The following is a 22,001-nucleotide window of genomic DNA, read 5'->3' on the forward strand; positions in this document are numbered from 1 at the left end:
GATGAAAGACTCTGTCCTAGATCTTTGTTGATGGACCTTTGACCCTTCTGTTTGAGGTACCCTGCAAGGCTCCTGTGTGAGCTCTCTGCTCCATTTAATCCTCCCTCTGCGTCTTTGTCCTTCTGGGGTTGTCAGTATTGTTGGAGCTGGACAACCGAGGTCCGGGGAGGAAGAAGGAAGAGGTCCTGGAACAAAGTGAGGTGTAGTCAGCTCTACAGGGAGAACCCAGACTAATGTCTCCTTATTTTAAATTTGAGTAGACCAGGATATGTGAGCAACAAAAATAAAAATCTGGTGCAACAAACAGAGGTTGGAGCCATAATCAAAGACCTTAGAGTAAAGTTACTCCTTACTGTATTTAGCCATTGAACGATTGTTACCATGTGTATGGCATTTGGACAGAAATTTAACTTAGCACCTGTTTTAGGGGCCCAGGTCATCTGCAGAGCCTTGTGCTCAGTGGTGTGATATGATAGGAGAAGCATGACCTCTGCACTCCACTAGTTTCACCACACAAGCTGCATGTCCTTGAGCTAGATGTTGAGCTTCTTTGTGCTTCAGTTTCCTCTTCTGTAAAGTGAATGATATGATAATAATGATAATAATACTTTGTAGGGTTATTGTGAGGGTTAAATGAGATAATGTATGTGAAACTAATTGGAATGGAGTTAGATCCTTGACCCGATGTGCCTGCAGGACCATAAAGGGGTGAAATGAGTATAACAAGATGATGATAACTTTCCCTCCAGGTGTGGCAGGAAAGTAAAGAGACAAATAATATAAATATAGTGCAAATGACTAAATGTGCTAAAGCAAAATGATTAGAAAAACAAGAGAATGAGATGAATTTTGACTAAGGAGAAATCTGGATGCTTAAATGACTAATTGGTATCACTTCTGGTCAGTGGGAGGAAAATTTAGGGGAAATTGGGTGAAACAGAAAATCACCATAGGCCCCACGAAAGGCCCCTGGATCGATAACTCAGGATGGGGGATGGGCAGTCATGGTGCTCACACTGTCCAGGTACTCTGGGAGATGAAGCCTGAATTTCCAACCCTCCTGTTTCTGTCCAAAGTAACGATTGAGGTCTGACCCTGTCTAGTCTTCCCTTGCCTCTCCAGCAACCTGTCTGAAGCCTGAGGCTTTGCCCAACCTTCAGCAGCCTGTGAGGAAGTCATCTCATGCAGCCAAGGAGAGGATGCTTCTTGGGGTGTCTGTTGCAATGCCAGCCCCAGAGTTCTGCCCAGCCTCTGGTCCAGCCACCAACCTCAGGAGACAGGCACACCGGTCAGCCAGGAGTTGGCATATGGAACTCAAAGAAGTAATTTTTTTAATTATTATTTTTCCCTCTTTTCCTTTGGTTCTACTTAGCATCATCATCTAATCCTTCAACAGGAAGTTCTTGAATGTTCTCTATGTATGTGGGGTGAGAGCATCCTTATAATATGAATTACACATTGCCCTTGAGAAACTTATGCTGGACATTTATGTTGTTTAGTACCCTTTCCTGACTGTTAATAGAAAAAGAACTGCCCTAGGAAAGTTAACAGTTGATCATTGGCATTATTTCTGGTTAGAGCCTGCAGTCTTTATAAATCTGTTCTAACTCCCTTATTTTACACACAAGGAACGGGTTCAGAGAGGAGGTCAAATGACCTCAAATTTGACACAACTAGGTTGTGTTGAAACTGGGTTTGGAACCTTTGTTTTCCAGCTGTGTCTTTTGAAATTCCTCTGTGTCTCTCTGGAGCTGAAAACCCCAGAATAAGTCATCATAAAAATATCCTAGCATAATATCTCTTTCTTTGGGGGGGGGGAGGTCAAAAGGTAGTAACACTAATTTTATTTTATTTTATTTTTGAAATATTTTTATTTATTTTTTATAAATAAAAATTGTAGACATAAATGTATATTTCAAGGTATATTTCAAATGTATATTTCAAGGTATACAACTTGAAGTTTTGATATATGTCTACATAGTGAGATGATTACTACAATCAAACTAACATATCCATCATCTCCCATAGTTGTTGTGTCTGTGTGTGTGTGGTGAGAACACTTGAGATCTACTCTCTTAGCAAATTTCAAGTATATAATGTATTATTATTAACTACAGTCACCGTGCTGTACATTAGGTTTTCAGAACTTATTCGTCTTATAACTGAAAGTTTATACCTTTGACCAACATCTCTCCATTTCCTCCACGCCCCCAGCCCCTGGCAACCTCCACTCTACTCTCTGTTACTATAAGTTCAGCTTTTTTTTAGATTCCACATATAAGTGAGATAACGTGATATTTGTCTTTCTGTGTCTGGCTTATTTCACTTAGCATAGTGTCCTTCAGTTTCATCCATGTTGTCGCAAATGGCACAATTTCCTTCTTTTATTTTAAGACTGAATAATATTCCATTGTGTGGAATTCATCTGTTGACAGACACTTAGGTTGTTTCCATATCTTGGCTCCTGTGAATAATACTGCAGTGAACATGGAAGTACAGATATCCCTTTGAGATAGTGATTTTATTTCCTTTGGATAAATACCAGAAGTGAGATTGCTGGATCATATGGCAGTTCTGGAATCCTGGAATGCCCTCAGGGAGTTGGATCAGACTTTGAGTTAGGCTAGTGCTTAATAGTTTGTTTAAAAGAGATAATACAAACCTCATGTACCAGGGGGTCAGTCATATAAGCTCTGACACACATTCTTTATTAAGACCTGTTCAATGTAGATGCAGGTTTTTAGCTGATGGGAAATCAAGACTGTGCCTTTGGGAAATTTTAGGAGTTTGTAGAAAATATTATGGTTTCAAAAATATCCAGTGAGAAAAGTTTAATGTTGGAGAAAGGAAAATGTGCAATAGCTGAACTTTTTTCTTTAATCCAGATAGCTTCTTTGTCTGTATCTCTTTCTCATCTTGGTGTTCTTACACTTCTCAGGTGCCCATATCCTTGTGGAATCTCCTAGAACTCAGATTATAATCTTGAAATGCCAGTTTCTATTAAAGGAAACCCAAATTCTTGAAGAAAGGCATAACTTTAGTTCAGGGTCAGTGTCTCATGTTGGGTTCTATATAAGCAGATTCTGAGAAAGGGAATCTGGTACATGTGATTTATTAAGAGGATGCCCTTTAGGAAGATTTATAAGGGAGAAAGTGAATCAGGATGGGGAAGAGGAATTAATTGAAAAGTCTTAGATAAGGTCTAAGATTGCCCTGATCCATTTGGGTGTATGGGGGAAAGAGCTCTGGAGCATAAATCACAGGCAGTGTCAACCCCTTTGAGACAAGAGGGCCAGCTTTTCATACCCCTGAATCAGTTGCTGGCAATGGGTTGCCCTATGTGTGTGTAGGGGGGGCGGGGAGGGGACATAATTTCCTGTGCTAGGTGACTCCTATCAACCAAGGGCACTTCTCTGGAGAAGTACGGCAGGTGTTAGCCATTAGCAGCTGTCTTAGTCAACTTGGGCTGCTGTGACAAAGGATCACAGACCGAGTGGCTTATAAAAATCAGAAATTTATTTCTCACAGTTCTCGAGGCTGGATATCCAAGATCACGGTGCCAACAGGGTCAAGTTCTGTTGGGAACCTGCTTCTCGATTGCAGACTGCCAATTTCTCATTGTATCCTCACATGGCAGAGAGCAGAGAGAGAAAGCAAGCTCTCTCATTCATTTCTTTTTAAAAAATTTCTTTTATTGAGGTTGTAATAGTTTATAATATTGTGAAATTTGAGTTGTACATTATTATTTGTTGGTCACTTATAAATGTGCCTCTTCACCCCTTGTGCCCACCCTGGAACCCCTTTGCCCTCTCGTAACTACTAAACTGTTCTCTTTGTCCATGTGTTTATCTTCCACATGTGACTGAAATTATACAGTGTTTTTCTTTCTCTGTTTGGCTTATTTTGCTTAACATAACACCCTCAAGGTCCATCCATGTTGTTGCAAATGGGACAATTTTGTCTTTTTTATGACTGAGTAGTATTCCATTCTATATATGTACACCGTAGCTTCTTTATGCAATCATCAGTTGATGGGCACGTGGGTTGCTTCCACTTGGCTGTTGTGAATAATGCTGCAATGAACATAGGGGTGCATAAGTCTCTTTAAATCGTTGATTTCAAGTTCTTTGGATAAATACCCAGTAGTGGATAGCTGGGTCATATTGTGTTTGTATTTTTAAGTTTTTCAGAAATCCCCACACTGTTTTCCATAGTGGCTTCACCAGTTTGCATTCCCACCAGCAGTGTATGAAGGTTCTCTTTTCTCCACATCCTCTCCAACATTTGTTATTTTTTGTCTTGGTGATGATAGCCATTCTAATGGGTGTAAGGTAATATCTTGGTGTGGTTTTGGTTTGCATTTTCCTGATGATTAGTGATGTTGAAGATCTTTTCTTGTGCCTGTTGGCTACCTGTATATCTTCTTTGGAAAAATATGTGTTCATTTTGATCAGGTTGTTTGTTTTTTGTTGTTGAGTTGTGTGAGTTCTTTATATATTTTGGAGGTTAACCCTTTGTTGGATACATGATTTGCAAATATTTTCTCCCAGTTGGTGGGTTGTCTTTTCATTTTGTTCATGGTTTCCTTTGCCTTGCAGAAGCTCTTTAGTTGGATGAAGTCCCACTTGTTTATTTTTTCTTTTATTTCCCTTGTCCGAGTAGACACAGTATTTGAGAAGATGCTTCTAAGACTGATGTGAAAGAGTGTATTGCCTATATTTTCTTTTAGGAGTTTTATGGTTTCAGTCTTTCCTTCAAGTCTTTGATCCATTTTGAGTTTATTTTTGTGTATGGCGAAAGATAATGATCTACTTTCATTCTTTTGCATGTGGCTGTCCAGTTTCCCCAACACTGTTTATTGAAGAGACTTTCCATTCTCTGTTGTGTGTTCTTAACTCCTTCGTCGAAGATTAACTGTCTGTAGACGTGTGGTTTTATTTCTGGGCTTTCAATTCTGTTCCATTGATTTGTGTGTCTGTTTTTGTGCCAGTGCCACTCCGTTTTGATTACTATAGCTTTGTAGTATATTTTGAAGTCAGAAATTGTGATGCCTCCATGTATTCTTTTTTCTCAGGATTGCTTTAGAAATTTGGGGTCTTTGGTTACCCCATATGAATTTTAGGATTCTTTGTTCTATTTCCATGAAGGATGTCACTAGGATTCTGATTGAGATTGCACTGAATTTGTAGATTGCTTTAGGTAGTGGACATTTTAACTATATTTATTCTTCCAGTCCATGTGCATGGACTGTGATTCCATTTCTTTGTGTCATCATTGATTTCTTTCATTAATGTCTTATAGTTTTCATTGTATAGATCTTTCACCTCCTTGGTTAAATTTATTCCTAGATATTTTATTCTTTTTTTGCTATTGTAAATGGGATTGTATTCCTGACTTCTCTTTCTGTTAGTTTGTTATTAGAGTATAGAAATGCAACTGATTTTTGTAAGTTGATTTTGTACCCTGCAACTTTGCTGTAGTTTTGATTATTATCTCTTAGTTTTCTGATGGATTACTTAGTTTTTTCTATATGTAAAATCATGTCGTCTGCAAACAGTGAGAGTTTCACTTCTTCATTGCCTATTTCAACTCCTTTTATTTCTTTTTCTTGCCTAATTGCTGGGGCCAAAACCTCCAGTACTATGTTTAATAAGAGTGGCAAGAATGGGCACCCTTGTCTTGTTCGTGTTCTCAGAGGAATGACTTTCAGTTTATCACTGTTGAGTTCTATGTTGGCTGTGGGTTTGCCATATATGGCCTTTATTATGTTGAGATACTTTCCTTCTATACCCATTTTATTGAGAGTTTTTATCATAAATGGAGGTTGGATCCTGTCAAATGCTTTCTCTGCATCTATTGAGATGATCATGTTTTTTTAATTCCTCATTTTGTTAATGTGATGTATCACGTTAATTGATTTGCGGATGTTGAACCGTCCCTGTGTCCCTGGTACAAATCCCACTTGATCATAGTGTATGAAGTTTTTAATGTATCACTGTGTTCAGTTTGCCACTATTTTGTTGAGAATTTTTGCATCTATGTTCATCAGTGATATTGGCCTGTAATTTTCTTTCTTTGTGGTGTCCTTGTCAGGCTTTGGTATCAGGGTGATGTTGGCATTGTAGAATGTGTTAAGAAGTGTTCCATCTTCCTCAATTTTTTGGAATAGTTTGAAAAGGATAGGTATTAAATCTTCTTTGAATGTTTGGTAGAATTCTCCAGAGAAGCCATCTGGTCCTGGATTTTTATTTTTGGGAGGTTTTTGAATACTGTTTCAATCTCTTTACTTAGTCTATTCAGATTCTCTATTTCTTCTTGGTTCAGTTTTGGGAGGTTGTGTGAGTCTAAGAATTTATCCATTTCTTCTAGATTGTCCAATTTGTTGGCATATAGTTTTTTGTAGTATTCTCTTATAATCCTTTGTATTTCTGTGGTATCCATTGTAATTTCTCCTGTTTCATTTCTAATTGTATTTATTTGAGCCTTCTCTCTTTTTCCTTAGTTAGTCTGCTAAGGGTTTGTCAATTTTGTTTATCTTCTCAAAGAACAAGCTCTTTGTTTCATTGATCCTTTCTACTGTTTTTTTTTTGTTTGTTTGTTTCAACTTCATTTATTTCTGCTCTAATTTTTTATTATTTCCCTTCTTCTGCTGACTTTGGGCTTTGCATGTTCTTCTTTTTCTAATTCTGTTAGGTATAGTTTAAGATTACTTATTTGAGATTTTTCTGGTTTGTTAAGGTGGGCCTGTAATGTTACGAATCTCTCTTACGACTGCTTTTGCTGCATCCCATATGAGTTAGTATGGTGTACTTTCATTGTCATTTATATCCAGATATTTTTTGATTTCTCCTTTAATTTCTTCAATGACCCATTGGTTATTCAGTACATGTTCTTTAGTCTCCACTTGTTTGTGACTTTCCCAGCTTTTTTCTTGTAGTTCATTTCTAGTTTCATAGCATTATGGTCAAAAATGGTACTTGAAATGATTCCAATCGTCTTAAATTTATTAAGGCTTGCCTTATATCCTAAGATGTGGTCTATCCTTGAGAATGTGCCATGCACACTTGAGAAGAATGTGTATTCTTTTGTTTTTGGATAGAGTGTTCTGTATATATCTATTAATTCCATCTGGTCTAGTTTTTCATTTAAATCCACTATTTCCTTGTTGACTTTCTGTCTGGATGATCTATCCATTGATGTAAGTGGGATGTTAAGGTCCCCTACTATTATTGTGTTGTTGTTAATATCTCCTTTTAGGTTTGTTAATTGTTGCTTTACATACTTTGGTGCTCCTGTGTTGGGTTCATATATATTTATAAGCCTTATGTCTTCTTGATGGAGTGTCCCTTTTATCATTACGTACTGCCCCTCTTTGTCTCTCATTATCTGTTTTGTCTTGAAGTCTACTTTGTCTGATATAAGAATGGCAACACCTGCTTTCGTTTGTTTGCCATAGCTTGGAATATCGTCTTGCAGCCCTTCACTCTAAACCTGTTTAGAGCTGAGATATGTTTCCTGGAGGCAGCATATTGTTTGGTCTTGTTTTTTAATCCATCCTGCCACTCTGTGTATTTTGATTGGGGAATTCAATACATTTACATTTTGAGTGATTATTAATATCTGAGGGTTTAAGGCTGCCATTTTTTTACTCATTTTCTGTTCTTTTTCATTTCCCTTGTTTCTCATCCCAGGTATTTTGGACTACCAACTCACTTTGGTTGTTCTCTATAATAGTTTTCTTAGTTTTCTCTTTATTTATTATTTGTGTGTCTGTTCTGATTATTTGTTTAGTGGTTAACATGAGGTTTGTATAAAAAATCTCATAAATGAGATAGTCCATTTTCTGATAGCCTCTTATTTCCTTAGACCAAACCAATTCGATCCCTTTCCTCTTCCCCTTCTAAGTTGTTATTGTCACAACTTAGTTCAACTTGTATTGTGAGTTTGTGGTTAACATGATGAGATTATAGTTACTTTTGATGTTTTCCTTCCCTTTATCTTTAATGATACAATTAAGTGTTTGCTAACATGTTCTGATAGAGAGCTGTGATTTTCTGATTTTGTTTTACCTATTTATCTCCTTGCTCAAGATTTCGTAAACCCTTTCTTTTTTTTTCAGTTATGAGGGACTTCTTGAGCATTTCTTTTTTTTGGGGGGTGGGTGAGGGGTGGGTCTGTGGTGATGAACTCCCTTTGCTTTTGTTTATCTAGGAAAGTTTTTATTTCTCCGTCATATCTGAAGGATATTTTCTCTGGATAGAATATTCGTGGCTGAAAGTTTTTGTCTTTTAGAATTTTGAGTATATTATTCTACTCTCCTAACCTGTAAGGTTTCTGCTGAGAAATCCACTGAAAGCCTGTTAGGGATTCCTTTGTAAATTATTTTCTTCTGCCTTGCTGCTGTTAATATTTTTTCTTTGTCATTGACTTTTTCCAGCTTTATTACTATATGTCTTGGAGAAGGTCTTTTTACAATGATGTAGTTAGGAGATCTATTAGCTTCTTTCACTTGTATTTCCAGCTCCTTTGCCAGGTTTGGGAAGTTCTCGGCTATTTCTTTGAACAAGCTTTCTGCTCCATTCTCCTTATCTTCTCCTTCTTGAATACCTATAATCCTTATGTTGCATTTCCTAATTGAATCAGATATTTCTCAGAGAATTTCTTCATTTCTTTTTAGTTTTAGTTCTCTGTTCTCCATCTGAGGCATTTCCTTCAGACTGCTAATTCTGTCCTCCATAATATCAGCTCTGTTATCCATGGAGTCCAGATTTTCTTTTATCTTATCCATTGTGTTATTCATCTCCAACATTTCTGATTGGGTTTTCTTTATGAAAGAAATTCATAAGAGTTTCAATCTCTTTTGTGAACAAGTTCCTGATTTCATTGAATTGTCTGTCTGTATTTTCTTGTATCTCATTGAATTTTTTATAATAGCAATTTTGAATTCTCTGTCATTCATTTAGATCATAAATTTCTGTGCCTTCAGGATTGATTTCTGGGTGCTTGTCATTTTCCTTCTGGTCTGGAGTATTAATAAATATATTTTTACTGTTTGATGGTGTAGGGAAGGAAGACATTTCTTCTATCCAAAGTGGGTTCATCTGGCTGGAGAATGAATTAAATTCACATGAGACAGAATAGCAAGAGAAAATTAAACAAAGCTTTATGAGGAACCATGGCTCGGGGCCTTTCTTCCCGAAGGAAGAAAGGGCACTGAAGAAGTGGGGTGCACAGAGTGGTTATATACCCCCAAACAGGATATTTCACATATGATTGAAGTGTCCCTCCCACAATAGTCACAAGATTGCCCTGTCAGCACAGCGCTTGATGGACACAGCAGATAGTGGGTCTGCTATCTCAGTGGGCGTAGCAGGAGGCCTCCAAAACATTGTTCTGAAAACTGATGTATAAAGGGGAAAAACCAAGCATTTGTCCTGTACTTCCTGGAAGAGCTCTATTCAGGTAAACAAATAGTTGATAAAATGAAGTTCTTCTTTTAAGAAGAATTCCAGTTAACAAATTGAGAAGGAATGGTAGACTTAGGATATTACCACTTTCAGCCCCTAATGAAAAAATGAATCTATCTAAGAAATGATCACGGCTAAAACCATTAAATGAAAAGTTGATGAGAAACCCATCATATGGGGAAATACCATAATTGATGGATTAGGCTAAAAACAGCTAAACCCATTCATCAACCTTAATAGCACAAAAAGACAGATAAGCAGACAGCACATGACTGTTGATATTGTGCAATGGGAAGCACACAACACCACACAGGAAATATTTGGGCACCTCCTCAATCAAACCCAAAATCTAATTGGGTCTCTGGATCTAATTACCAGTTTGCAGGAAATACAGGGGACAGAAAGACTTATTAAATGACATTAGCAAATTAGAAAAATCTAGAAAGAATTCTACCTGTGACCTAGTTTATTCAATAAATGCATTTTTAAGAAAAATAACAGAAAGAAATAGAACATATAGAATAAAAGATTTTAGAGGCATATCAACCAAATGAAATTTTTGCAACTTCTCTGGTTTCTAATTTGAGAAAATCAACTGTAACAAAAAACATTTATGAGACAGTGGAGATTTTAGTATTTCCTGGATATTTAATGATAGTAAGGCTTTAAATTTATTATATTATAGTTTTGTTAGGAAAAAAGTGTACTTATATATTAGCGATGAATACTGAAGTATTTGTAAATAAAATGATGTATCTTGCCATTTGCTTCACAATAGCCCAAAGTAAGAGAGAAGTAAATGTGGCTACAAATGGAAAAAGATTAGCTATCAATTGACAATTATTGAAGGTGGGTGAAAGATACCTTGGGATTTATGATATTGTTCTTTTAATTTTGTATAAGTTTGAAATTTTCCATTATCATATGAATGAAAATCAACCTCAGGTGGATTGTAGTTTTAAATTTGAATGGTAAAACAATAAAGCTTCTGGAAGATATCATAGGAGAACATGAATATGACTTTGGGAGAAAAGAGAGCACCAACTATACAAAATTAGGGTTCTTTGTTTATCAAAATAAACCAGTAAGAAAATGGAAAAGCAAGCCATTGAGTGGGAAAATATATTTGCAATATATATCACTGACAAAGAACCTGTATTGACCCAAAACAAGATACTTCTACAAACCAATGAAGAAAAAAATGTCAAATAAATAGACAACCTAACAGAAAGTGGGCAAAAGACTTGAATAGACTCTTTCCAGAAAAGGCTATCTGATGTCCAACAAAGAAGAAAAGTTGCTTAGCCTCATTAATCAACTAGGAAATGCAAATTAAAATCATAATGGGATATATTTTTTCTTTCTTTCTTTCTTTTTGGTGGTTTAAGTCTCCTATGGGTTCTGGGTGAGCAATTAATAGTTAACACAGAGCCTTTTAAATAAAAATCAGTCATGAGAGTGATTCATTTCCCCCCCAGCTTTATTATTACATAATGCAATATTTCTATACACTTGCCAGAATAACTAAAATAAAAAGACTGGTCATACTAATTCTTAGCGAAAAGGTGGAACAACTGGACCTTTCATGTGCTTCTTGTGGGAGGTGTAAATTGGTACAACCACCTTGGAAATTTGACATAGTCTATAAAAACTGAACATATGTGCATACCCTCTGATCTAGCAATTCCACTCCTAGGTGTATATACCCAACTGAAATGTGTATAAATATACACTACATGTTTAAGAATGTTCAGAGCAACCTTATTCTAAATAGCATCAAACCAGAAACAACCCAAATGCCCGTCAATAGTAAAATGAATAAATAAATTGTGATATATAATATTATGCACTATTAAAAATTAAGGAATCACTTTTTCATCTTCCCTACACAAAAGCAACAAGACCAATCACAGGTTTCCAAATCTCTACTGAATATTAGTGGGTCAATAATTTACTAGGAAACGTTATGTATACCCACCAACAGTAGCACCACAAAAAATATCCTTTGGACAACAAGAAGAAACTAGAACAAAGCCTTCTATTCACTGCCAGTTTCAACCCTCTGGTTGAGTCCTTTAGACAGAAAGTAGGTGCTTAAAACAGAAATGGTTCTTCATCATCGTTGTTATTATTACTTTCTTATGTCTCTTTGTAGTCACAAGATTTTGAAAGTAAAGATGGAGATTTCCCCTCTCCTATGGTTGCGGAAAGAATTGGCTTACTAGGCAGGAGGACTGCATTTTATTTTCTGGGGCTTTTTTTCTAGTCTGTTGGTATCCACTCACTAAGGACAGTAGGAGTTTGGTATTTGCCATTCTTTCTGGAGAAATTTCGGAAGGCAGATAGAATTGAGGTGTTCCAAGCTAGTTCTCAGACACCTACCTGTCTAAAATGACTCAGGTTAATGTTTTATTCTCATACTTCCAGTACTCTCTTAGGGATCCCTGCTATGTGATCATAGCATTTACCACAGTTTTTGTTGTTTAAATGGGTGATTATTCATTTAGGGTCCACTAAACTCCCTGAGGACTGAGATTATGTCTTTTGCCCACTGCTGGGTCCTCAGTACCCAGTGAAGTATCTGGTACATAGTGGGTGCTAAATTATTTGTTTAATGAATCAAGTTTAGCTTGTCATTGGACTAACCCAATAAAAGCAGGCCAGGTTTATGCTGCAATTCAAGATGGATTTATTCTTATTCCATACACAATTCTAACAAGCTCATTTGCCAGGTTTCCAACTCCATATCTGATCAAAAGTAAGATTCGTATGTAAAGAATATATCTATATCTATGTCTATCTCTCAGGTTTTGGGTGGGAAAACAAATTCCTAAATTTAATACAAATTTGGAAAGAAATCTCTCCTACTACACAAACTTATTGACTTGGTTATATTTCCTATGTTGCAATATCAAGCATCTGTAGTTTTCACTGTTGCATTATTTCATGCTCGTCATTCAGGATAAACCCTCAACAATCAGTAAGCTTCTGCTGATCCCAGTAGTGCATAGACTTCAGGATGTATCAATATTCTAGGGTCTAACCGCTTACCCAGTGCTTGAATCTCTCTTCCTCATCCAGTAGCGTCAGTATCACCTTGTGCAAGAAAAGAGAATTCTGTGCCCAATTCCAGATCTACTGAGCCAGAATCTGCATTTTATCAAGACCCCCAGATGATATATATTCACAGAATAATCGGAGAAGCACTGTTATAAACCATCATGAACGTTCCTGGTGAGGTCTAACTTATGAATCTTGGAGAAGCCCATTTCATCTTGGCAGATTCTTAGAAGGCTGTTACTGAGCCAAAACCTGACCTTTTGTCTCTTTCCCATTCATTCCTGGTTCCACATCCAAGGCCTTACCCAAGTCCACTTCATTTTTTCTTGACAGTTCTTCAAATATCTCAAAGCAGCTTGTCCTCCCTAAGAGTTTTCCAGGCCAGTATCTCCTAGAATTTGTGTCAGGGAATATCAGTTTTGTGAAATGTTCTGTGGGAACAAGTGGTTCAGTGCTCACATAAATTGCAGCTATGTTTCATTTTGCAAAGTTTCATTTGAGGTTCTGAGAAGTAAGGAAAACAGCTTAATTTGGCCTACTCCAATTTTCCCAAACTAATTTGTTCAGGAAGACTTTTCCACTCATGAAACAACGAGTAACATCGTCAAAATTTGAACAAATTTTGGGAAATGTGGCTCTCAGCTGACGTTTCTTCCTGTGCTCTGTGGCAGGCTGAATAATGGCTTCAAGGATATCCAGGTTTGATATCTGAAATCTGTGAATGTTACATATATGGCAAAAGAGACTTTGCAGATATGATTAAGTTAAGGATCTTGAGATAGGGAGATTATACTGGAGTATCTTGATGGACCCTAAATGTATTCACAACTGTCTTTATAAGAGGGAGGCAGAGGGAGATTTAACTCAGATACAAATAGGAGATGTCACAATGGAAGTAAGAGGTTGGAGTGATATGAGGAAAGGGTCACTAGCCAAAGACTGCAGCATGTCTCCAGAAGCTAGAAAGGGCAAGGAAATAGATTGTCCCCTAGAACCTCCAGAAGGAACCAGTCATGCCGACACTGTTACTTCTGTCTGGTGAAACTGATTTCGGACTTCTGATCCCCAGAACCGTAAGAGAATACATTTGTGCTGATTTAAGCCACTGTTTGTGGTAATCTGTTATAGCAACGTAGGAAACCAGTGTGATCATCATATCGCTGCCTCCTCAAACCCTCCAGTGGCTTTCAGTTACCCTTAGGAAAGAAAATCCAAGCTCCTTACTATGCCTGCAAGTCTGTACCCAGTCTCCCTAATCCTTCAACCTGAGCCCTCCGGCTCTCTCTTGTCCATGGTGCTTGAACTGCACTGCTTTTCTTTCTGGTACTTGAACCTGCCAAACTCAGTCCTCTTTCAGGGCCTCACACTGCTAATCCTTCTTATTTACTTTTTGACCTATTTATCGTCTATTCTTTCATTGCTCTGAAGAGCAGACTGCCTGGCACATAGTGTTCAGAATACATTTGTTGTTGAATAGATAAATGGAAAATTGAATATGAAATGTGGTCTCAACTTTCTTTGCCATCCTGGTTGCTTCCTTTGGAATATGTTCTAGTTGGTTTATGTCTTTAAAATGATAATTTCCGGGGCTGACTCCAATATTATGAACCTGGTCTGACCATGTCAAGCAAAGCAGAGACACTATTTCTTGAGAATTCTAGGCAGCTTTTGTTTCACAGTTAAAAGCATAATATACCTTAGATTATAGATATATATTTTGTGAGGAAGATTGGCCCTGAGCTAACATATGCTGTCAATCCTCCCCTTTTTGCTTGAGGAAGATTGCCCCTGAGCTAACATCCATGCCAGTCTTCCTCTATTTTGTATGTGGGATGCCTCCAAAGCGTGGCTTGATGAGTGGTGTGTGAGTCTGCTCCCTTGATCTGACCTGGGGAACTCCAGGCTGCCAAAGCAGAGTGCATGAACTTAACCACTATGCCACCAGGCCGGCCCTGTATAATGCATTTTTTAAACAGGAACAAAGTCTGAACCTCTTTTTTACTATTAATCACTAAAATCCCCTATATTTTACTTATTTTTCTTGTTTGGTATCTGTCCGACCACACTGGAAAATAAATTCTATGCTGACAAAGACTTTGCTATTTTTAAAAACTGCTGTGTTCCTGGTGCTTGAAGAATGAGTAGCACAGCGTGGATGTTTAATAAATGCATGTTAAGGGAATGAGTGTATGAATAAATTAACCTGCTGACTTTATTCACCCAAATATTGGCCAGAAATTAATTTCAAAATTATTATTTTTAATGATTTCTGGGAAGAGGGACCTAGATGCATATGAGAATCCATTTCCTCTTTTTCCTAGGTACACAGCTAGATTACATTCTCGGTTCCCCTCCTGTTCAGCATAGCTAATGGAAGGTGAGCAGAAGAGTTATGTCTCTGTTCCAGGTCTGCTCCATTAAACCTCTGAAACCTAATTTTCTCTGCTCTTTACCCTCCTGTCTGCAACGTGTTGATGCCAGGACAACAGTGAATGCCATGTGTTGAGGCTGGCAGAGTCTCTATGAGTCTGGGGCTCTGTATGATTTTGTGGAACCAAACAGGAAATGCCTCGAACTATTTATGTGAGGGAGAAATAAACTCCTATTGCATATGAGCCTGTTATACATCTTTGGGTGTGTTTGTTACAGCAGTTAGCCCACTCTAACAAATGAATTTGTACAAATAAATACTCTAAACCTATTAAAGCAGTTAACATGCAAAAAGGGCTAAGACAGACTCAGGATAATATTTTCATTATCATCTTTATTTTTACCTGTGTCCTATTTGTGAGGTCCCTGGTTACACATGACAACTTGAGGAATGGGTTATTGGACAACTAGGTCAACCCTAAAGAATACCCTTAAACCATTGATTCTGTCTTCTAGGCAGCAGAAAGCAATATTCCTGCTTTAGCGTTTCTTTCTCATCAGGGTGATTTATGGAAGCCTCTGAATTACTAGGATTGCAGCAATGTTTGGCTGTTCCTTAGATGCCAATACAGTGTCATTAAAGAATCGACAGTCTTGCATGCCCCTCACACACACCCTTATTTGCAAAGGAATGTGCCAGCACTGTGAACCCCAGAAGCCCTCAGTGAAAAATCAAATCAACGATCTGGTGTGTTCAGCTAACATAGATGGAGGAGGTTGGAAGCAGAATGGATGGAGCCCGTTACAGCTGACACATACACTCTTCACCAACAGTATTGCACAAACATGCAATGTTTGATCCATAATTCAGAGTATATTTATGTCTCTCCCCTTATTTGTTTTCCACAATATCCCATGAGGTGGATTGGCACACATTATAGTTCCCATTTTGTGGGGGAACTGAGATTTGGAGGAATTAAGGAGAGCATCCTCTTTTGGGGTGAGTAACAAGCTCCTATGAGAGAATGGGGGCAACATCATCAGATGGGTTGGACTGGCATCTCCTGCATGAACATCCCCTTTCACTGGGAAAGAGAGTTAGGACTAGAGTCAAAGCCGGGAAGAATTGGATGAGCTTTAGGGAGATGTGAACACCCTGAAATTACAAACAGCCTTTATGTTTTCCTGTGTGTATTTTGTTGGCAAGAGAGTCCACAGGATTCAACCAATTTCTGAAGAGGCTAGAAACACCCAAGTGGTTAAGAACCATTGTTCAAGTGTTCTGCTGCAAATCGTCTTAGGCTCTACCTAAGGAACTGCTATCCAAAGCCTTGCTGTGGGAAAATAGTGCTTTTGTGTAAGAGGAAAGGGGCACCGAATCTTTTTAGGCAGGATGAATGTCTGCCTTATGGATATTTACTTTACTGCACAAGACAATATGAATATCCATTCCTATAATCTCAGAGAATTCCTCTGGCTTCATAGTGATCAAATTTACTATTTTGGCACAAAATAATGAAGAAAAGCTTGCCATTCTAAGAAGAAAATGTTTAGCATTAACAAAATGATGTGGATCTATCCCAGGTAAGGTGTATAAAACTCAGAAAGCTTTTCTCTTGTACACTGATGTTTATACAGTGAGAAGTTGAGCTCACTGAGTTACTGGAGATAGCCAGGGTTGTTGGGACATCAGTAAGGGAAATGGGGACTCGGGCAGTTATTTTATAAGTACTTCTTTGCTTAGAATTTCAGAGAGGTTGACAAGGTCATACTCACAACTCTGGCTATGAACACGCCTCTCCTAGGGACAGTTTCCCACATTTTCTGAACCAGGTGCTTAGCCAAGTATGGACCCTGAACGGAACCATCACTCTGGGAGGGCACTGTGCTCAGGGCTTGGGGTCTATTGAGGGAGAAAGTGTGATGGAAAAGAGGAATAGTCCTGAGAGCTGCCCTAACATAGGGAAATTATAAAGTTCATTTCCTTTTCTTCATGTTAAACATTGGGCCTGTTTGGAGCACCAAGGGCAAACCCTGAAGCTGGTTGCTGACACTAGCTGGCTGTTTTGTATTTTGGCCTTAAAATTGACTCTAGGGAGGCTCCTTTTCCTAGCTTAGAAATGAAGTAACTGAATTCTCAGCCCAGTGTTGATTCGGGGAAATCATTTTGGTTTGCACAATTTGGGGTTCTGAGCACAGAATATAATCAGAGTGGCAGTGATAGGGTCAGGCACCCCAGGAGGCTGCCTGTTCTTTTTGTCTCTTGTCTACATGCTTTAGTAAGAGATCAGAATTTCCTGGATGTCATCCCATGGTTGCTGGCAACTTTATAGCAAACAGTGACTGGGTCTAATTTTCCACTCAGGATGTAAAAGTATGTTCAGGAAACTGAAATGAAATGCAAAACATGAGGAATATATCTTCTTTATATTCCCCCCTCCCCCCCTTCATTCTTTACCCATGGATTGTGAAAATACTCATTTCAGCATTTATCTCTTTACCTTTCTAGAACTTATCAACTCATGTTTCAGCTACAAATACATTGCTGTGGCATTGCAGCTAGGCCTGAATTCTCACCCATATTCTAAGCCTTAAGTTCTGTTATTGGCCAGATTCTTGCATGTTTTGCTGCTGCTTAAAGGAAGGAGATTGGGATTCAAAAGCTATTTGCCCAAACATGGTAGATGTGTATGTCTGTGTATTCATACAACCAATGGAGCAAGGATTTGGAGACTGGAGACAAATAGAGATAGACAGGGACACAACCGGTGGGGCTCATTCTTTAGTCAGCAGACATGAACTTTAGTCCCCAACCCGCTCCGCCCCCTGCCCCCGCCAAGCTAGCTATATGACTTTGGCCAATTTGATTAATCTTTTTTGAGCCTCAATTTCTTTCGTCTTTAAATTGGGAATAGTGCATGCCTTGCCTGCCCTATTGTATAATTATGAAGACCAAATGAGGTAGTGCCTTATTTAAACATAAGATGGTGTTTCAATCAGGAGAGGTTAGGTTATGTTGTGGTAACAAACAATCCTGGAATTTCAGTTGCTTAAAACAATAAGATTTTATTTTTTTCTTACAGTACATGTCCAAAATGGGTTGGAGGAGTTGGCAGGGGGACTTTTCTCACTGAAGTTTCTCAGAGATCCAAGCGGATGAAGATTCCATCTTCTTGTGGTGCTACCCTTGCCATGTGCAACCACCATGTACTTCCATGGTTACTGCATTGGAAGAGGAGAGCCCTGGAGAGTTAAACACTGGCAATTAGGTATGTTGGCCTAGAAGTGACATTTACTTCTGCTCACATTTCATTGGCCAAAACCAGTCATATGACCTTACATAACTTTGGAGGGGATAGAAGTGTCATGCCATGAGAACTTATTGAACTGTAGTAGTGCCAACCATAGGTGGTATTACTGAATTTCCTTGATTCTAAGATGCATTTTCTTTTCCATTTTAGTATCTCTGAAATTGGGATGCATTGAACAATCAATATCATTTTATAATCATTATAAGCCACTCTTTCAGATTTTATCTCTGAAACCAGAATGCATTTTACAATTGGTGACATCTTAGATTTGAGGGTAACATGGTATTGTTGCTATTCTTTCCCCATGGTTGGCCTTCACCGATCCTAAGGGACCTTGACTGGAATGAGGTCTATAACCCCAGCTGTACTAATGTCCTAATTATATGTGAGCTATAGGCTAAGACTTTCCTCTCAGCCTCCTTGAATTTTCTTGTACCATTTGTGTGGGGCCAGTGGGAGGAGAAAGTTTCTTGAGGCTTTCTCACACCCCCAGGAATGACGGTCCTCTTCTCCCTTGCCCTGACATTGGACCCCAGTTCTGAGAGAAGTCTTTGAGACTATGAAGGCCCATTAAGGCTTACAAGATAGCAGTTTCCTCAATGGCAGTGACAGCATCTGTTCTCTCTGTCCATACAATCTCCTAGACGTTGGTAAGGTCAGGTTAAATCTGATTTATGATTCAAAAATCCCATTCCAGCTGCTGAAGAAGTGTGACCACCAGCCCATGACTGAGCCAGTGTCATGCTCTCTTGTTTTTGGAGTTGGTGGCTTCTTTACCTACATCCCTCTCATTGCCTTCCAGGTCATTGCCTTGAGACATTAGATACTGCCTTCTCGCTCTTTTCTGCTTCCCTCACCTATGCGCTCCTAGATGTTTGCTTGGCACACCCATCCACTCAAATTATGATGGCCAATCAGAAGTAAGAGGAGAGACTGAGGATTGGTAGGTTGGAAGGGATTAAGGAATAGAATGGAGGATGGACTGAATCTCAGATGGAAGCCATCTGATGGCTGAATTAGAGAGAAGAAAGCACAAGTTTTCTCCATGGCTTATTCCTAAACTGTGGATCTCCTGGGTTCTAGACCATGCTTCATAGTGCTTTATACACATCATCATAAATAATGTGATTTTTGGCGAAAGGACTGAGATTAATCTTCTGTGCTATTCTCATTTTCAGCCCAGCGAGGCTTTCATGTATAATTTGGCATTTAAATCTTCCTGATTATAGCCAAGAAATGGCTGAGTAAAAGGCTCTCATGCCTTTTTTGGGAGCTTCATGGTATCACATCTGATTCTAAGTTAGACCCAGTTCCCTGGCATTCTTGCCTGTTTGGAGACCATCTGGGGCTAACCCTGGGGTGAGAGAGCCATTTTCTCCCAGGCCATGGGTGCTGTTGGGGAGTTTGGGGTTATGTTCTTGTCCAAAGTCTCCTTAGCTTGCACTCTACTCAGATTTCCTGGGTCTTCACACTTTTCTTCTTCTCTAATCTCTCCCTTTAACCTGATTCACTTGTTTAAATTTTGTTGGAGGCCAACTTTGAATACCACGGAGTTTATGGGCCACTCCCTGGTGGATACTGGGTTCAGACACGCCTGGTGCCTCACCAACCTCCTCCCTCCCCATGTGCCCTATGTGCTCTGAAAGAGCTGCATCTCAGACTTTGCTTTGACCCTCCTCCTGACCTCAGGCTGCTGCCTAGTCATAGTCTCCTGCTGTTGACTCCAATTGAGTCTGCTCTAATACCTTCCTGCTGCTGCCCCTTGAGGGTATGGAATGTCTCTTTGCTTCACTGTGTTCCCAGGGCCTACCACAGGGCATAAAGCCCTGCAATGCATTCTCAGCCCTTGCTGCCACTACCCGATGCCACCGTTATCTCCACCCCTCCTCCCTACGTCGACAGTCCTGCCCTGGCTCAGCCACCACCAGGCTCCATAGTCAAGGGTGCTGTTCGCGGTCTTGCTCCTTTTCTCATTTCAACCTGCTTCTGTTCATTAGACATTTGTATGGTGCCACAGCTGGCTTTAGAGTTGGACAGAATTGGGCTCAAATATTGGTAATACCACTTATTTTACTGAAGTGGGTTTGCTTAACTTTAAAAATTGGGTATAGCAATGCCCAGTCAGGCACCCCACGTACAGTGGGTGTGCACTAACTGTTAGTGTATTATTAATATGAGAAGTAGGATAATTGTGGTTAAATTCATGAGATTTAGAACCAAACAGACTTGAGTTCAGATTTTTGCCTCACTGATTAACCAATGTCAGTTTCAGTTTCTGCCTCCCAGCCTAGTGCTCGCATCATTTCCCTAGGCTCCCTTTCCACAGCTTACTTTTAGTGTTGGTAGATGGCTACCTAGCCAATTCCTTGGATAGACTATTGTGAACTGCTGCATCTGAATAAAGGGTTGATTATTATTGCAGGAGGGAGAGTGTGCGAGTAATTGATGCTCACTCAGTCTAGCCTCTTAACAGGAGGATACTGGCTCTGCATGGCTCCAGAATGCCCCAGCTTTCCTTGGCTCAGACTATTTTTTGGAGAAGAGCTAGTGCCAGGGGTGGGGACTGACTCCTTAGTGACAAAGAGTGATGGGAAAGTTAATAAGGTGCTTGGAAGAAAAAGTGCCTTCTCTCTCTGGACAAAGAAAGAGGTAAGAACCACCATTTGGTTGGGCTGGGATAGAAGGGATGAGCTCATAGGACTTCGGAAATTTGCAACCAGATCATCTCTTTGCTGGGAAAGCAAGCCAGTGATTAGCAGTTTTCTCCAGTCAGCAGAAGGAGAAGGGCTGAGAGTGTCAGAGATCATCCCTCTGAAGGGAGCAGGTTATCTTTTTTGGAGATTTGACAGCAGTCAGGCTAGAGAGAGAGGTTTAGCATGAATAATGGAAATTCACATAGAATCCTACATCCTGGTTGTCGATAGTGCTAACCACAGCCTCTCTCATGTAGTGACTCTTTCATCAGAGCTGTTCAAAGGCAGCAGCAGTGATCGCCTTGATTTTATCTTGTTTCATTTCCTCTGCCCACCTTGAGGGGAGCTGCATATAAATTAGGGACCCAGCCTAAAGATGAGCTGGCAAAGCAAGAGAGAAGAGCTAGCTGGTCAGGGCCCTGGGTTTTGAGCTGGAAGAGCAGCTGGAGCCACAGAGAGGGCTGGGAGCAGCTCATACACTCCCACCTGTCCGCAAGGGTACGCAGGCTCACTTCTCCCTGGTTATTTGGGTCAGGTGGGTTCCCATGCACAGGGGACTTTCAGGCTTGGTGTAAACTTTCGAGCACTGTAGAAGCGCAGTGTTCCGTCCTAAGACTCAAAGTCCTGGAGTGTCCTGCTTTAACTGCATCATAATGTGAATTGTGTTCCAAATGGACTGGAGAGAACTGCCTTTTAAGAGCTTTTATGTGAGCCCTTTTTACAAGTACAGAAATCACTTTTAAGTTATGTTTTCGTAAAACTCTGTATTTCCAATTATTCAGAGCATGTGGAATCTCCCTCTGCTGCCCTGCTTCCGATTTAGTCCTCTAAGAAATTCTGAAAGCTCCAAATTTGTAATTCTCAAACTTTGTTTTTAAAAAATAGTCATGTAATTTCTCTAAAAAAATGGTCAAATTTGCAGGAATTCTGAATGTGTTTCCTGTCTTTCCCAAAAGACCTTTCTTCACCAGGGGACCCACTACAGAGAGTGAGGCCTTTCACTGATCACAGGGCTATCCCTAGAGCTCTGTAGGAGCGAAGGAAGCAGAAATACCTGCCAAATGCACAAAAAGAAAAGTCAATAGGACCAGAACCCCCGG

The sequence above is a fragment of the Equus asinus genome, chromosome 6 (genome assembly GCF_041296235.1).
Source record: "Equus asinus isolate D_3611 breed Donkey chromosome 6, EquAss-T2T_v2, whole genome shotgun sequence".
Lineage (NCBI taxonomy): Eukaryota > Metazoa > Chordata > Mammalia > Perissodactyla > Equidae > Equus > Equus asinus.